At 40.5% G+C, this 15,904-nt stretch overlaps 1 protein-coding gene across 10 annotated transcripts in view; it reads left to right on the top strand.

The window, feature by feature from the left end:
• The window catches only part of SCUBE1 (signal peptide, CUB domain and EGF like domain containing 1), a 305,663-nt gene that overhangs the window by 85,362 nt on the left and 204,397 nt on the right, over nucleotides 1–15,904 (top strand). Inside the window, exon 2 of one of the 10 annotated variants that reach the window (XM_075121403.1) lies at nucleotides 1,299–1,514. The exons of 8 other annotated variants lie outside the window; for them this stretch is intronic. The gene's annotated coding sequence lies outside the window, so the exon portion shown is untranslated. Of the gene's footprint in view, nucleotides 1–1,138; nucleotides 1,515–15,904 lie in introns of those variants that run through there. One more of the 10 variants, XM_075121401.1, reaches the window with a different exon arrangement.

Here is a 15,904-nt window from a genome sequence, read left to right on the forward strand (position 1 = left end):
CACTCAAACAATTTTGAGCTCTTACATTTCCTCCCACCATTTTCAAATGTCTGGTGAAAAAGAGAAGCTTTGCAATGTGCCCGGAAAGGCATTGGATTTGGGCTATGTCAGATGTGGGAGAATATACCCCAAAGCTCTTGAGCCCTCACAGAGATTTCCCAGCCTGCAGCCTTCTCTCATTTATATTAATGGGGGTCCAGCTTGAAAGTCGCTGCTGACCTCAGCTGTGTCAGTATGGCTCATGTGGTTTAAAGTTACGTGCATGCTTAAGTGATTTGGCATTCAGAGCTGTAGCAATCCACATGGAATTTGGAGGGGAGAGCAAAGGTTGCAGGAGGGAAGAGTTTGGAAGAGGCACCAGAAAGTCAGTCTGTGCACACGTGGCTGGAATGCTCACTATGGTTGCATCACTTCTGTAAATAGCTCTCTTAGTAAACAGCCAGTTTAGTTTTAGAAGATGGAGTCTTCTCATGTTATTAGCCAATATGTGGTACGTAAAATATGATAGCAGTGGTCAGTCTAATGCAGTGTTGACAGCTCCTAGGATTTCTTTGCAAGTCATGCAAGTTTGGCCAGGATGAGAGCCAGTCTCAGGGTAATGTGAGAAACTCCAGCTCTCTCTCAAATTTCAGCTCTGCCTAGGGAAACCTCCCTCTGATTGGCTGCTTTCCCACCAGTTCCACCTCCTGGTGAAGAGCAGCCAATCAAAGCTGCTACAGGAAACAGGCAGAATTCTCCCCACTACCTCCCAGCAGCTGACATCATCCTCAGAGAAGAGGGAGGAGGAAGCAGAAAACGCCCAGCAGCTCAGGATAGCTCCACTCCCTCTTCTCCCTTCCCCTCATGTGAGCAACAGCACTTCCCCTCTCCCTCGCTGCAGCGCTTGGCCTGGCAAGGAGAAGGAGGTGAATAATCTCTGGAGCTGCCTCCCCTATATTGAAAGGGGGAGAAAATAACCCCCCTGCAGCACACTCCCTCCCCAGACCCGGGAAAGGTGTCTGACGAGCTGCAGGAGGAGCAGATGTGGGGGTGGGGGCTGAACTGATGTGGGGTGGAATTTATGGGGGACAGGCAGATGTGGGGCTGAGAGCTCCTGAAGCAGGGTTCAAAATCACCTTAATAAATTTGGGATCCTGGGCAACACAAATTGTTGCACACCTGCATGGGGTTGGATGGTGAGTTCAAAACTCAAAAGACCAGCCAAACAACTCAATATAACACTTTTAAAAAAAAATCTCATGATTTGGGGGGGTTTCATGACTTTTGGGGGTGTGACTCATGATCTTTGATCATTTGAGGTTGGCAATACTGTTAGTAAGACTCACAGCAAGGAAGAGCGTGTGATTAACAAGAAAATAAAGCAGCAGCTAGAAACAGAGCAAACAAGCAGCATGGAGGGACTCAGACCACTGGGAATACTGGATTTCCAGACAAAAAGCCCTGCACAAGCATGGAAACAAGAGCTGAGTCTGTATACAGAGCTGACATTGGGGGATAAAGATGCGAAAATGAAGGTAAAGTTTTTTAAATTTCTCATTTGGGGGGGGAGAAGGACAAGGAGTGAGTCTGTTGCCATAAATAATGCTGGAAGCATTTGAACAGCTGATAAAGGTGTTTGATGAGCACTATGATCCCAGACAGAACAAGACTGTAGACAGTGCAAGACTGGGGGCAGGGTGTGTGTATGTATGTGTCTGTGGGGCTTTTTTGTGTTGTACCCAAAACAAAGAAGCAGAAGAGGGAATAGTTACAAAGCTGAGAACTCTAACATCCACATGCATCTTTGGAAACATTAAAGATTCCTTAATTAAAGATGGGATCTTTTCTGGGACATGTGGTTTCAGCTTATAGGAGAGTCTGTGGAGAGCAACAGATGTAACCCTAGAGAAATGCCTCCAAATAGCAATGCAACCCTTGGTGAATAGAGAAAAGATCAACACAATGACAGTCACTATAGCAGAACAAGTACACAGGCTCAAGCTAATGGAACCCAGAAAGCAGAACGGAGACAGACTGAATATGCAGATATCATGGTCTAGTGTCTATTCTGTGGAAAGCAATATGAAAGGCAGAAACAAAATGCCTTGCCTATGGACAAAGGTACAAGGAGTGTGGGAAATGAAACCACTTTGTCACAATGCTGCAGAAATATAAAGCAGCAGGACATGCAGTGACTGAGGACATAGTGACTTCCAGTGAAGAGGACAGTGTCTGTACTGTGATTCTTGAATATCCCAAAATTCTCAGCATACATGCACTTTAGAAGTAGGCTGACAGAAATTCAACTGCCATATCTGCAACTATTCTATTTGATCAACAACCAATTCAATTCCAGCAGGACTGTGGAGCCAGCTGCAGTGTAATCCTGGAACACTGATAAGCAGCAATATTAGACTGGAGAAATGTGACCAAGTGCTGATACAATAAAATCATCGGAGGGCAGTGGGCAAATGCTGGCTGGTGCAGTGGTGCTGGAACTAGAGGTGTTGCGGGTGCTGCCGCACCCCCTGGCTTGACGTAGTAATAAAAAGCATCAAATACATGGTTGCCATCATCAGCACTCCCACTATAACAAATTGTTCCAGCACCCCTGGGCTGGTGTCTCCTCCAAACTTTTCCTTCTTGCAACCTATGCTCCTCATTCCAAGGTCCATGTAGGTTGCCACAGAGGCCATGGACTGGATGGCAGCAGCATTACACTCTCCAAAGTAATAAGGAGGGGTAGAGCTGTGCCCCCTTTCCCTTCTGCACTAGTCATCAGGGAGTGGGGAGCGCGTGCAACATCCCACTTAAGAATCTGTGAATGCCTGCTGCCACATACACTTCCCCCAACATTCAAAGAGATATGGTGCCTGCCTTCATCTCAACATCTCTAGGAGCATTGTGTCTTCACTCACCACTCCCATTGGGCTGTGGTTAAAAGCCACAACAGGGGGGTTTGATATCCTCTTCCGTGTATTCCGTGTATTCTGGTCTCCATGATTTCCAGAAGTTTTCTCATTATTTCTTATGGGCAGGAGAGATCAACTTAAATTATCCTCAGAGCAGTATCAATTTTATACTGGAGGAGTTAGGCTGATGTTCAAGTCAGGACAATCATTTTGCAATGTTTGTTTTATTTTACTTTCTCCATTGCTGACCAATGGATTACCCTCACAAATCTTTTGGGAATAGACTATGCCCAGTACAATGTGATTCATTTATTTATGCCTAAAATTTACTTCATTTCCCTGCAGCTAAGCCAGGTTTCGACACTTTATTACGCAAAAGGAAAAGAGAAGGAACAAGAAGAGTATCTTATGGTGAGGGACAAAACTTAACAGAACATAAAATAAATTTGTGGTTTTTCATATAAATATTGTGCATCTTAGTTGCATTGGTAGGCTGTGGTGATAGTAAATTATATAAGAGAAAAAACTGGTGGCTTTAATAGAAACCAAAATTAGCTACCTACTAGCCTAACATACGTTTAACTCCTTAAGTAGCATGCACTTCAGAAATCCTGGGAAGATTAGTATTTTTAGGCACCATCTACACTACATCAAACTAGATGACGTTAACACAAACTAGGTATCTTTTAGTTCATGCCAGCAGGGTCTTCCTGGGGCAATCGGTATAGCATGTTAGCGTTCTCTACAATTCACACCCATCTAGTTCATACTGCAGGGCCATGTATTTGAGCCCTTAGACAGAGCTTAATTATGTGTCTATGGATATGTTCACACTGCAACTGGATGTGTGACTGCAGCATGTGTAGACATACCTGAGCTAGCTCTGATATATCTAGGTCATGTAACCGCAGTGAAGCCGCAGCAACATGGGCTGTATGAGCTCACTGGGAACCTGGGTGTGTACTCAAGAGGCGACCACCATGCTGCTTCCTGTTTAGCTATGTTATTGATGTTATTGCTAGGTTTGATCTAGCTAGCTCAAAAAATAACTTGGGTATGTTTACACTTGCTGCAGTTACACATTAGATTGCAATGTAGACATACTCTAAACCTGTTAAAGACTTGGACTACTTAGGTCTCCTGCAATGCAGCTTAGTGATAAGGGAAGCCTTAAATGTCACTGCCTTTGAATGTCTCACAAAAACATATTGAATATTTAATCACAGGCATGCCACCTTAAAGTTTGTCTCTTTAGTGTTCCAAAAGGAAACATCAGATGTTTCTGTTCAGATACAGATTTGGCTTTCATGGTTTTATGTATTTTTCTTTAAATTAGCCAACAAATTCCACATGTAAAGAGATGTCTTCTAAAAACTTAACCCTTGATTCTCTATCCAAGACATATTTATGCTTATGGTATTATATCAGCTAATTATTCATTACCAAAGCCCTATCTATCCTGGCAGTGTCAAGCAAACTAAAAAGGCAGGAATAATTGGGGAAGGTAGATTTAAGGGGTGGGGAGGAAGCAGCTGGAGAGGAACTGGGCTATAAAACACAGAAAATTATGGGGGGGGTTGGTCAAACTGTGTAAAAGACTTTCAGATGGAGGTTGCCATGGTTTTTTAGACCACTTGAAAGCCATTTGATGAGGAGTTGCTTGTCCACTTCCCTTTATCCCATAGGAATATCGTGTTTAGTTAAATCTTATTAATTTTGCAGCGCTAGCCTAGGAATGATCTGATGGAAAGTGATGGATTGATGCCTGATGTCAGTTGTGGTATGGACAGGCATGATCTTAAAAGTTCACTTACTTCTTCAAACTGCTGGCTTCGTTATTGTCAGAGGAGAAGAAAATTATACTTCAGTTTTTCTTCTTCTCCACCCAAACCTTGGATTTATTTTTATTCATAGCTCCAACAGGATTCTGCATTGGCAAGATAGGGGAAAGCCTGGGCCCTAGGGAAGAAGTGCCACCCAGTGGTTAGAGCAGGTGGGGACTGCAAGTTGGACTTGTATGTTCTGTTCCCAGCTCTGTTGCTGAAACTGTGTGTGACCTTGGGCAAGTTCTTAACGTCTCTTTAGCATAGTTTAACCATGTGCAAACTATTATACTGCATAAGGTCTTTGTGAGATATCATCAGTTTGAGAGCCACCTGTGAATGGCTTCATAGAAGCACAAATAATGTATTAGTATTGAATATTAATTTGTAAGGATAACTGAATAATTGTGTTGCCATAACTTTGAACATCAGAGATTCTCATCTCAAGTCTAAAAGCTCTTTGGACATGTACAATCTGTTAAATTATTTGGATGTACCAGACCACACCATCCTAAGAGCAGGTGCCCTGTGCCATGGAACAGCTTTTGTAACAATAGACTGTCCTATTGTAATTTTAAAATTGAAATCCTAAAATACTTTTCTCTGTTAACAATCATTGTATGTGAGGCATCATTTAATGAAATCAATACCTCTACACCAATATGTTTGGATAACAGATATTTGGTCTATTAAAACATCATTGTCTCAGGTAATATTTTGTTATGGTTTAGGGAAAGGTTCCTAAGTGTAGAGATAATAATAATAACCCCTCTCTTCATTTGCACTGTAGCTCTTGAGTAAATAAAGTAATATGACTGCTTATCTGTAACTGCATTGATGAGGGAGGATACAGAGACAAAGAGCAATGTTAATACCATTTTAATTCTCATTGTGCTTTGGTAGAAATGTGCATACCCTGCCAGAGTCACTACTGTTTGGATTGTAAGGTTTCTCATCTGCTGTATGGGCATTGCGTGAGAGTATCCCCCACTTGACTTCTCAGTGCAGTGCTCGAGTCCAACAAATAAATTACTCATCAGGCACCTTATTCATAAAGAGTAGTCTATAGACATAACGTTTTTTAATCCTTTATGTTTCTATAATTAGTGAGAGGGCAGAACACTCAATAGTCTTTGCACTAACATGTACCACTTTAATAGGGTGATTTTTAAATAGAAAAGCAAACACTGGCCAGTTGTAGGGGATTGATTTTAACCCTTTAAGTACCTTGGTAAAATTAAAAAACCAACAGACAGAAAACAGTGTTGCCATTTGGAACTTATTAAGCTGCACCTTATTTTATAATTTTGCACCTTTCTTTTCCCTGAATTGTTGTCCCTGGCTTGTCTAGTGTTTGTTTTTTTCTGTCTCCAGCTGTGAACTCTGAGGCAAGGAACATCTAAATGTAGGGTACATATAAAAAAGTAGTGGTTGTTAAAGTTATGTAGTGCCTTTCACCATATTGCCAACCCTACTCATTTAGATAAGCCTAAAAGAAAATCACAAAATTTCCTTAAAAATCATTGAGTTTCTTTTTATTTATCTTCTGGATTTTGAGCCTTTTAGTTTACACTCAATTGATGTTTTCAAGCTTTCCTCCACAACCATGATGACTAGAAACTTAGTCTGTTTTTATGAAAGCCCAAAGTGACTTGCCAAAGTATCAGAGGGAGTTGGTAGCAGAGCCAGGGTTGAGTACTCAGGTACCTCTCTCATTCCATCTGTCATGAAAAATGCTATGAGCTGTCTAAGGCTGTACTTTCGTCTGACATTTCACGTCTTCTGAAAGACCAGAGAGTGCCCCCTAACACTTTGCCAGAGCTTTGGTTTAGTACTGACTCGGGGAAAAAAAAGAGTACCAGTATTGAATTACCAACACCATATCTTTGTTTTGTTTCTGGCAATGGTATTTGTCCTAAGATTCTGAAGAGTGAGCTAAACTCAATGGTTGTGAGTTCACTGCAACTGAAAAACCAAATCTCCCAGAATTCAGGAACAGCTATAGGCCTAGATACACCAAAATCTCTGGCTGACGTCTAGTGCACTCTATAGAAGCTGGCTTGCAAAGCACTCCAGAATTTTAGGGGCCTTCTGAGAATTACAAAAACTTTTTTTCAATGAGGTTAAAGAGGATGTTAAATATACTGCCTGCAATCCTCAGCTGGCAAGAAGTCAGCGTGCCAAAAGTCTAACTTACATATATTCCGTGATTGACTGGAACAGTAATCAAGGCAGATGGATACTTGAACAAGACTCAATGTGGGGTGAGAGGGAGGAACAATAACAGAAAATGTGGAAATGGCAGAAGTGCTAAATGACTTTTTTGTTTCAGTTTTTACCAAAAAGGTTAGTAGTGATTGCACGTGTAACATTGTGAATGCCAGTGAAAATGAGATAGGATCAAAGGCTAAGATAAGGAAAGAACAAGTTAAAAATTACTTAGACAGGTTAGATGTCTTCAAGTCAGCAGGGCCTGATGAAATACATCCTGGAATATTCAAGGAGCTGACTGAGGAGATATCTGAGCCATTAGCGATTATCTTTGAAAAGTCATGCAAAACAGGAGCGATTCCAGAAGACTGGAAAAGGGTAAATATAGTGCCCATCTATAAAAATGGAAATAAGAACAACCTGGGGAATTACAGACCAGTCATCTTAACTTCAGTACCTAGAAAGATAAAGGAGAAAATAATTAAACAATCAGTTTGCAAACTTCTCTTGTCTACACTACCGCTTAAGTCAATGTAAGTTACAATGCTCAAATTGAAAAAACCACCTCCCTGAGCGATGTAACTTACATCGACTCAAAGCAGTTTCTACACTGTACTGTGTTGGTGGAAGAAGCTCTCCCACTGACATAGCTTCCACCTCTCATTGAGGTGGAGTAATTATGTCTACAGGTGAGCGCTTTCCTGTTGAGGTAATGGGTCTTCACCAGATGCACTAAATCGCGGTTTCTGCATCGATCACATTGGCGCTGATTTAGCTTGGTAGTGAAGACAAGTCCTTAGAAGATAAAGTGACAAGTAACAAGCAGCATGGATTTGTCAAGAAAAAATCATGTCAAACCAAACTAATTGCTTTCTTTGGCAGAATAAGAAGCCTTGTGGCTGGGGCGGGCGCAGTAGACATGGTATATCTTGAGTTTAGTAAGGCTTTTGATATTGTCTCACATGACCTTCTCATAAACAAACTAGGGAAATACAACCTAGATGGAGCTGCTATAAGGTAGGTGCATAACTGGTTGGAAGATCGTTCCCAGAGAGTAGTTATCAGTGGTTCACAGTGATGCTGGAAGGGCATATCAAATGCAGTCCAACAGGGATCAGTTCCGGGTCCAGGTCTGTTCAATATCTTCATCAATGATTTAGATAATGGCATAGAGAGTACCCTTATAAAGTTTGCAGATGATACCAAGGTGGGAGGGGTTGCAAGTGCTACGGAGGGTAGGGTTAAAGCTCAAAACGATCTGGAGAAATGGTCTGAAGTAAATTGGATGAAATTCAATAAGATCAAATGCACTTAGAAAGGAACCATTGCTTGCACACATACAAAATGGGAAATGACTGCCTAGGAAGGAGTACTGTGGAAAGGGATCTGAGGGTCATAGTAGACCACAAGCTAAATATAAATCAACCGTGTAATACTATTGCAAAAAAAAAAAAAAAAAGCAAACATCATTCTGGGATGTATTAATAGGAGTGTGGTAAGCAAGACATGAGAAGTGATTCTTCCGCTCTACTCTCCATTGATTATGCCTCAACTGGAGTATTGTGTCCAGTTTTGGGACCCGCATTTCAGAAAAGATGTGGACAAATTGGAGAAAGTCCAGAAAAGAGCAACAAAAATGATTAAAGGTCTAGAAAACATGACCTGTGAGGAAGACTGAAAAAACTGGGTTTGTTTAGTTTGGAGAAGAGAAAACTGAGAGGGGACATGATAACAGTTTTCAAGTACATAAAAGTTTGTTACAAGGAGGAGGGAGAAAAATTATTGTTCTTCACCTCTGAGGGTAGGACAAGAAGCAATGGGCTTAAATTGCAGCAAAGGTGGCTCAGGTTGGACATTAGGAATATCTTCCTAATTGTCAGGGTGATTAACCACTGGAATAAATTGCCTAGGGAGGTTGTGGAATCTCCATCATTGGAGATTTTTAAGAGCAGGTTAGACAAACATCTGTAAGGGATGGTATAGATAATACTTAGTCCTGCCATAACTACAGGGTACTGGATTAGATGACCACTTGCGGTCCCTTCCAGTCCTATGATTCTATGATTGTAAAATTAAATAAAATCTAAAAGGAAGAGTAGAATATACTTTTCTCCTCTCTCAATGAACCAAAACCTGAAGTCATTTAGAGGTACAGTAGTTATCTCTTGTGGTTGCAATAGGCAAGTTCATTTTGCCAGGGTGGAGGATGGAACTGACAGGAAAGAGTCTGTCGGAAATCACAAAGCTGGAAATACCAAGAAGTGTGTCATGGAAAGAGCAGGTGTTTAAAACACCAAGCCGCAGCATGACAAGCAGACTGCTCACCAGAAAGAGAAGGGAATTTGTAAGTCAAATAAAAAATCTCTCCACACCTGTGTGACACAGAATGCAATGAATGGTTTGTAGCTCAGCTCTTGACTGACTAGCAGCACTGATGAGAATCAAAAGCTGTATGCACGATTGGGGAAACACACTGAAAAGCAGTACCTTTTAAAAAAGAAAATATGCAAAGGAGGCCTTCACACTCAATCATTCAATAATACTGGAAGTATACCAATATTTTGTTCATACTGTCTGCTCAGAATACAGCAACATTATAAAAAATAAAAGAACTGGAGTGTTTTTAAAATGCAGCAGACTGAAACTTCAGGTGAGAAAGATCTGGGGACACGCAAAGCTAAAATACTCTGGAAGAAATTCACATTCATAACTGTAACAAAATGAGAACAATATTAAATATACTGTATGTGTTGTACATCGTGGTGTGTATCTCAAATGGATGGAGGGATAAATTGATGGGAAATACTATTCAGGCCCAATCCCATGATGCTCTGAACACCACCTGAAAGATATTCAGCTCCTTCAATTCTTGTTGAAATCATCTACAGCATTCACTGTGGCCCTTACAAGTTTTTCTTTCCCTAAATTTTTCACTAGGTAGCTGAATTAGCCACAGACGAATGCACAGGCTACATTCCTCTTCTCTACTGACCATGGCAGTTTCATGGACCAGGTCATAGGTGGTCAGAGCAGTGGTGGTCAGGTCTAGTGGTTGGAGCAGGAGTCGTGAACCAGGGACACGGAGTCTGGGTCAGAGCTAGAGCCTGGGGGCACAGCAGGGACTGGAAGAGTTGGGAGGGGAGGCGGCTTGGAGGAAGGAGTGGAGTGGGGCCTGGGGCAGAGTGGGGGTCGAGCACCCCCAGCAACTAGGTAAGTTGGCACCTATGAATAACAGTATCTCTTTTCAGGCCATCATCCATCCATCCTAGCGATGAGCATTAACCTGAATAACTGCACACTCTGTTATCTTATTCATCTTAATGTTTTCTGGGCAGTAAAGATGTCTTATCCTCTCCTGCTTGCTCAAAAATTGGACTCAGTCTCAAGGAAATGGGCTTTTTTAGGAGATTCCAGTACTAATCTGTTGCTTAGGCAAGAGACGTAGAGAGAAAAGACCCTCTTATGGAATTTAAGCTTTTTTGCTTCTGTCTAGAATCCAGAAATACTTGGGCACACATGAAAAATAATGGAGAGAAGTTTCCTATAATGTCTGAGTTCTGGTCAAAGGTCCAGGTTAATTCTTTTCTAAACTAATTTCACCCTCACTAACAAGAATAAGCTGATGTAGTCAATAATATGTGCCCTTGCTACTTCTGATTGTACAGCTTCAAAAGACTTGTTTATTCATAGAGAGACAAGGTGACCTGAAGAAGAGCTCTATGTAAGCTCAAAAGTTTGTCTCTCTCACCAACAGAAAATGGTCAGATAAGAGATTACCTCACCCACCTTGTATCTTTACTATCCTGGGAAGAACACAGCTACAACAACACTCATCTACCCATAGGTAGTTGTCGAAAATATGTTTCCTCCACTGCTCCAACATAACACATCTACCTAGGGAAAAACACCCTTTCCCCTCTCCATGATCTACAGTACCCCCTTTATAAGCTTTCCAGTGCATTTATATTTGATTAAATCATAGCAGAAGTAAGGTAACCCAATATAACCTAGTACAATGTGCTGCAAGCATCAAGTTACAATGGCAATTTACAAGTCTTGGCAGTTTTTCCCCCAACAGGTAATATGGACTGGGGATAATGCTATAGCTGCAATCCCCAATCCACATCAAACTGTAAAGTATTAAACAAGTCAAGACCAAGAAAACATACTTCTCCTCCTTTCCAAAGAGAAAATTTTTGTCAAATGTTCACATAATCAGTGTTACCATATTAATATTTTATGTAATAAGAATAATTTATTTAAACTGACATTTATATGGAATGTTACAAGTACAAAGTTGGGAGAGGTAGCAATACAAATTTATTCTACAATGTGCATTCTTGACAAAAGGTAAAGTAGATCTGCCTATCAAAGTACTATTCTGCTAATTATTTGCACTTCTGATACCAACTTTCATCCGATGACATCAAAGTACTTTACAAATTCCACCTAAATGTCATAATACATCTACAAGATAGGGAGTATTATCTCCCATTTTATAGATCATGTAAATTAGAGAGAGAAATGTTAATTGTCTTGCCCATGGTCACACAGGAAGTCTGTGGCAGAACTAAGAATCGGAGCTGGTCAGAAAAACTTTGACAAATTTTCATTCAGAGAATGTAGTTCAGTCTAAATCAAAAAGCTTTGTGAAATCATGTCAATTTTGCTGAAATTTAGTTTGAGGAAAAAAGAAGTCCTAACGATGTTGAAAGTCTCATGTTGACATCAGAATAAAACATTCTGATTTTTACTGTCAAATCTACTTTTCATTTCATTTCAATTTCTTAAATTTTTGTATTAGATTTTAACATAAAATAAAATGTCAAAATCAAAATGAAACATTTTAATCAACCTCTTTTTTTAAATTTTATAGAGAATGATAAAGTTTTGGAGGGGTTGTTCCTAATTGGAGCAAAACCAAAATTTGAACTCTTCCACAAAATGGAATTTCTGTACTCTCTCCAGTTTGTCTACATCTTTCCTAAAGTGTGGCATCAGAATTGGTCACAGAACTCCAGCTGATGCCTCATCAGTGCTGAGTACAGTGGAACAATTGCTTCTTATGTCTTACATCTGAGACTCATGTTAATAGATCCCTGAAGGATATTAGCCTTTTTTGAATCACATTGTTAATTCATATTTTGTTTGTGATCTACTGTAGCCCTCAGATCCTTTTCTGCAGTACTATCATTTACTCATTATTCCCCATTTTGTAGATGTGCATTTGATTTTTCCATCCTAACTGTAGAACACTGGAATTTCATCTTGTTGATTTCAGACCAATCCTGTAATTTGTCAGTCATTTTGAATTCTAATCCTGTCCTCCAAAGTGCTTGGAACCTCTCCCAGCTTGGCATCATCCATAAATTTTATATTCATACTCTCCACTCCATAATCCAAGTCATTAATGAAAACATTGAATAGTATCAAAGTTAGGCTGACTCATCTATATATAATTCCCTGGTTCCTCTGGGACCTCATATGTCTTCCATGAGTTCTCAAAGATAATGGATAGCAGTGCTGAAGAAGCCAATACCCTAGAACAGTGACCGGCTCTAGGCACTAGCAAAGCAAGAACGGCCACCCTTTTTCTTTTGTTTGTTTGTTTTGTTTGCTTGCTTGGCTTGGGGCGGCAAATTTTTTGCTTGGGGTGGCAAAAAACCTAGAGCCGGCCCTGGGTGCACACCCCCCCTGGGGTGCGAGATGCCCTTTCTGGGGGTGCGAGATGTGCCAGATTTTTTTAGAAGGTAAAACATCGAAAACACAAATTAAGCGCAGGCACATAAGTACAACTACTTTGTTTCATCAAACATATGTATTTATTAACATTATACATTTTTAACGATTACTGTAATATACAAACAAAAAATATATCTAGGTTTAAAGAACTGACCTACTTAAACAATTTTTGATAAGGGGTGCGAGAACATATTTTGAGAACCCAAGGGGTGCAGGCTGCAGTAAAGGTTAAGAACTACTGCCCTAGAATAAATTTCATCAAGTCCTGACACCTTGAATACATCTAACTTACCTAATGTTCTTTAACGTATTCTGTCCCTATTTTGGCTTTTATTCCTTCCCCCGTGTTAATATTAATTGTATTGAGTATTTATACTGAAGCAAAATAGGCATTAAATGTCTCACCTTTCTTGATGTTATCATTTATTAGCTCTCCTATCCCACTAAGTAGCAGACCTATATTTCCCTTCATCTTTCTCTTGCTCTTAATGTAATTGAAGAACTTCTTCTTGTTTCCTTTTATGTCCGTTTCTAGATGTAACTCATTTTATGCCTACGCCTTTCTGATTTTTGTCTCTATACGCCTGTACTATTCTTTTGTACTCATCATTAGCAGTTTGTCCATGTTTTCAATCTTTGTAGGATTTCTTTTTTATTTTCAGGTCGGTAAAGCACCTCTTGATGCAGCCATATTAGACTCTTATTATTCTTCCTGTCTTTTCTTTGCTTTGGGATAGTTTGCATTTGTGCCTTTAATATTGTCTCCTGGAGAAACTACCAGGTCTCCTGAACTCCCTTTTCCTTTACATTTTCTTCCCATTAGATCTGAACTACCAGTTATCTGAGTTTGTTAAAGTTTGCTTTTTGAAATCCATTGTCCTTATTCTGCTGCTGCTCTCACTCCTTCCTTTCTTTGTAATCATGCAGCCTAGCATTTCATGATCACTTTCACTCAAGCTGCCTTCTACCTTCAGATGTGCAACCAATTACTCCTTGTTAGTCAGAATCAAGTTGGAAATGGCTGTCCCTCTGGTTATTTCCTCCACTTTCAGAAACAAAAAGTTGTCTCTAATACGTTTCAAGAACTTACTGGACATTTTATGTTTTGCCATATTACTTTTCCAATAGATGTCTGGGTAGTTAAAGTCCCCCGTTACTATCCGGTCTTGTGTTTTGGATATTTCTGTTATTTGTTTTAGACATGTCTCATATACTTCCTTTTCCTGTTTGGTGATCTATCATAGAACCCTACAACTACATCACCCCATCTTTTCCCCCGTTTGTATTTACTGAGATACTTTCAACTGGTCTGCCTCTCACCTCCATCTGGACCTCAGAACAAGTGTATATATTCTTGATGTATAATGCAACACCTCTTCTCTTTTTTTCCTGCTTGTCCTTCCTGAACAAGCTATACTCCTCTGTACCAATATTGCAGTCATCAGATTTACCCCAGCAAGTCTCAGTTATGTCAATTAAGTCATATTTTAGTTTATGTACTAATTCTTCCAGGTCTTCTGGTTTATTCCCATGCTCCTTGCATTTGTGTGTATACATCTAAGGTAGGTTTCAGAGTAACAGCCGTGTTAGTCTGTATTCGCAAAAAGAAAAGGAGTACTTCTGGCATCTTAGAGACTAACCAATTTATTTGAGCATAAGCTTTTAGTGAGCTGTAGCTCACAAAAGCTTATGCTCAAATAAATTAGTTAGTCTCTAAGGTGCCACAAGTACTCCTTTTCTTTTTACATCTAAGATGTTGAGCAGATTTCCCCACTGATTTCACTCTTGTTGCTCTTATGACCCTTTTGTAATTTTCCATGTCCCTCTGAACATCTAGCCTTCTGTTAAGGTTTTTTATGCTTGCCTGTGTGGTTTTAGTACTTGCCCCCTTTGAATGTAGTTGAAAGCCCTCCTATTGCCTTACTATTTTTGGTTGGTGAGTCAGTGCACCTATTGCCATATTACATGAGGTTGGTGAATCGGTGCACAAAAATGTTCTTCCCCTTCTTGGTCAGGTGGACCCCATCTCTTCCCAGCAGCCCTCCTTTACAGAACAGCATCCCATGGTTGAGGAAGCCAAAGCCCTCCCATTGACACCAGCTGTGCATTCATCTCCAGGATCTGTCTCTCCCTACTTGGGCCTTGCCCTCAAATGAGAGGATGTATGAGAACACCATATGTGCTCTCAACTCCTTCACCATCACTTCCAGAGACTATCACTCACTCTAGCTGGAGGGGTGATGGTGCAAAGAGCCCTATTCCCACACCTTTCTCTTCCTTTCTCCCCCTCCAAATTTGTGTGCTTGTTTACTGTGGGTTCAGTCCTTCCAAATGATCAATTTCTGGAGATGTTGAGCAACCTTAATCATATTGAAATTATCGGGGGTTGAGGGATCTCAACACATTGCAGAATTAGGCCCTAAGACTGTAGGAAGGGAGGCCAGTCAGTATTGCTTTCAGTGTGCACAGACCCTGAAGTGACATGTCTGTGTGGGATGAAGTGCACACCCATGCCACTGAATGAAAGTCAGGTCAAAAAATTTCCATTACAACTTTTTTTCAAGGGAAAATTGGGTTTTTGACTACATGAATTTTTTCATGAAAATTATTTGCTTTGTACAATATTTTTTATTTTTAGTCAAGCAATTGAACACCAAAACACTGAAGTATTTTGATTTGGCTATACCACCATTGTGCCTCATGGGAGTTGTAGTTTGATTGCCTCATGTCCCCTTTCTCGTCTCTGAGCAGGGCTCCTCAGCCAGATTTCATCTCCCACGATGTCTCATGGCCATGTGATTTGTATGATGCCCCATAGTCTCCCATCTTGAAGAGGGGAGGTGATGCATCGTGGGATACATAGTCCAACCAGGGAGATGGGCATGTAGAGAATGGGAGCATTTCCGAATCAAACTAGTTCAATTTTTGGCCAAAATGTCATAGGGGGCAGGGGGTGGGTTGGTTGGTTGGTTTTCATTTGTTTTCCAAAAAGTCAAAAAAAAAATTTTTCAGGAAAAACCCTCCATTTTGCAGTCAACTCTACTTAATGACAAACTTTCAAGCTGAACAGGAAGTGACACTGACTACCCCTGTTCTTATGAGTGAGGCAGGTACCTGCTCCTGGCTTCCCCAGACATAATGCTTCCAGAGCCCTCCACTCATCTTCCACAGGAAGAGCTATAATTTGGCCTAAATGCTTCTCTAATGGACACTTGATTATGCTGCTGTAATTGAGGT

This window comes from Caretta caretta, chromosome 1, assembly GCF_965140235.1.
Source record: "Caretta caretta isolate rCarCar2 chromosome 1, rCarCar1.hap1, whole genome shotgun sequence".
NCBI lineage: Eukaryota > Metazoa > Chordata > Testudines > Cheloniidae > Caretta > Caretta caretta.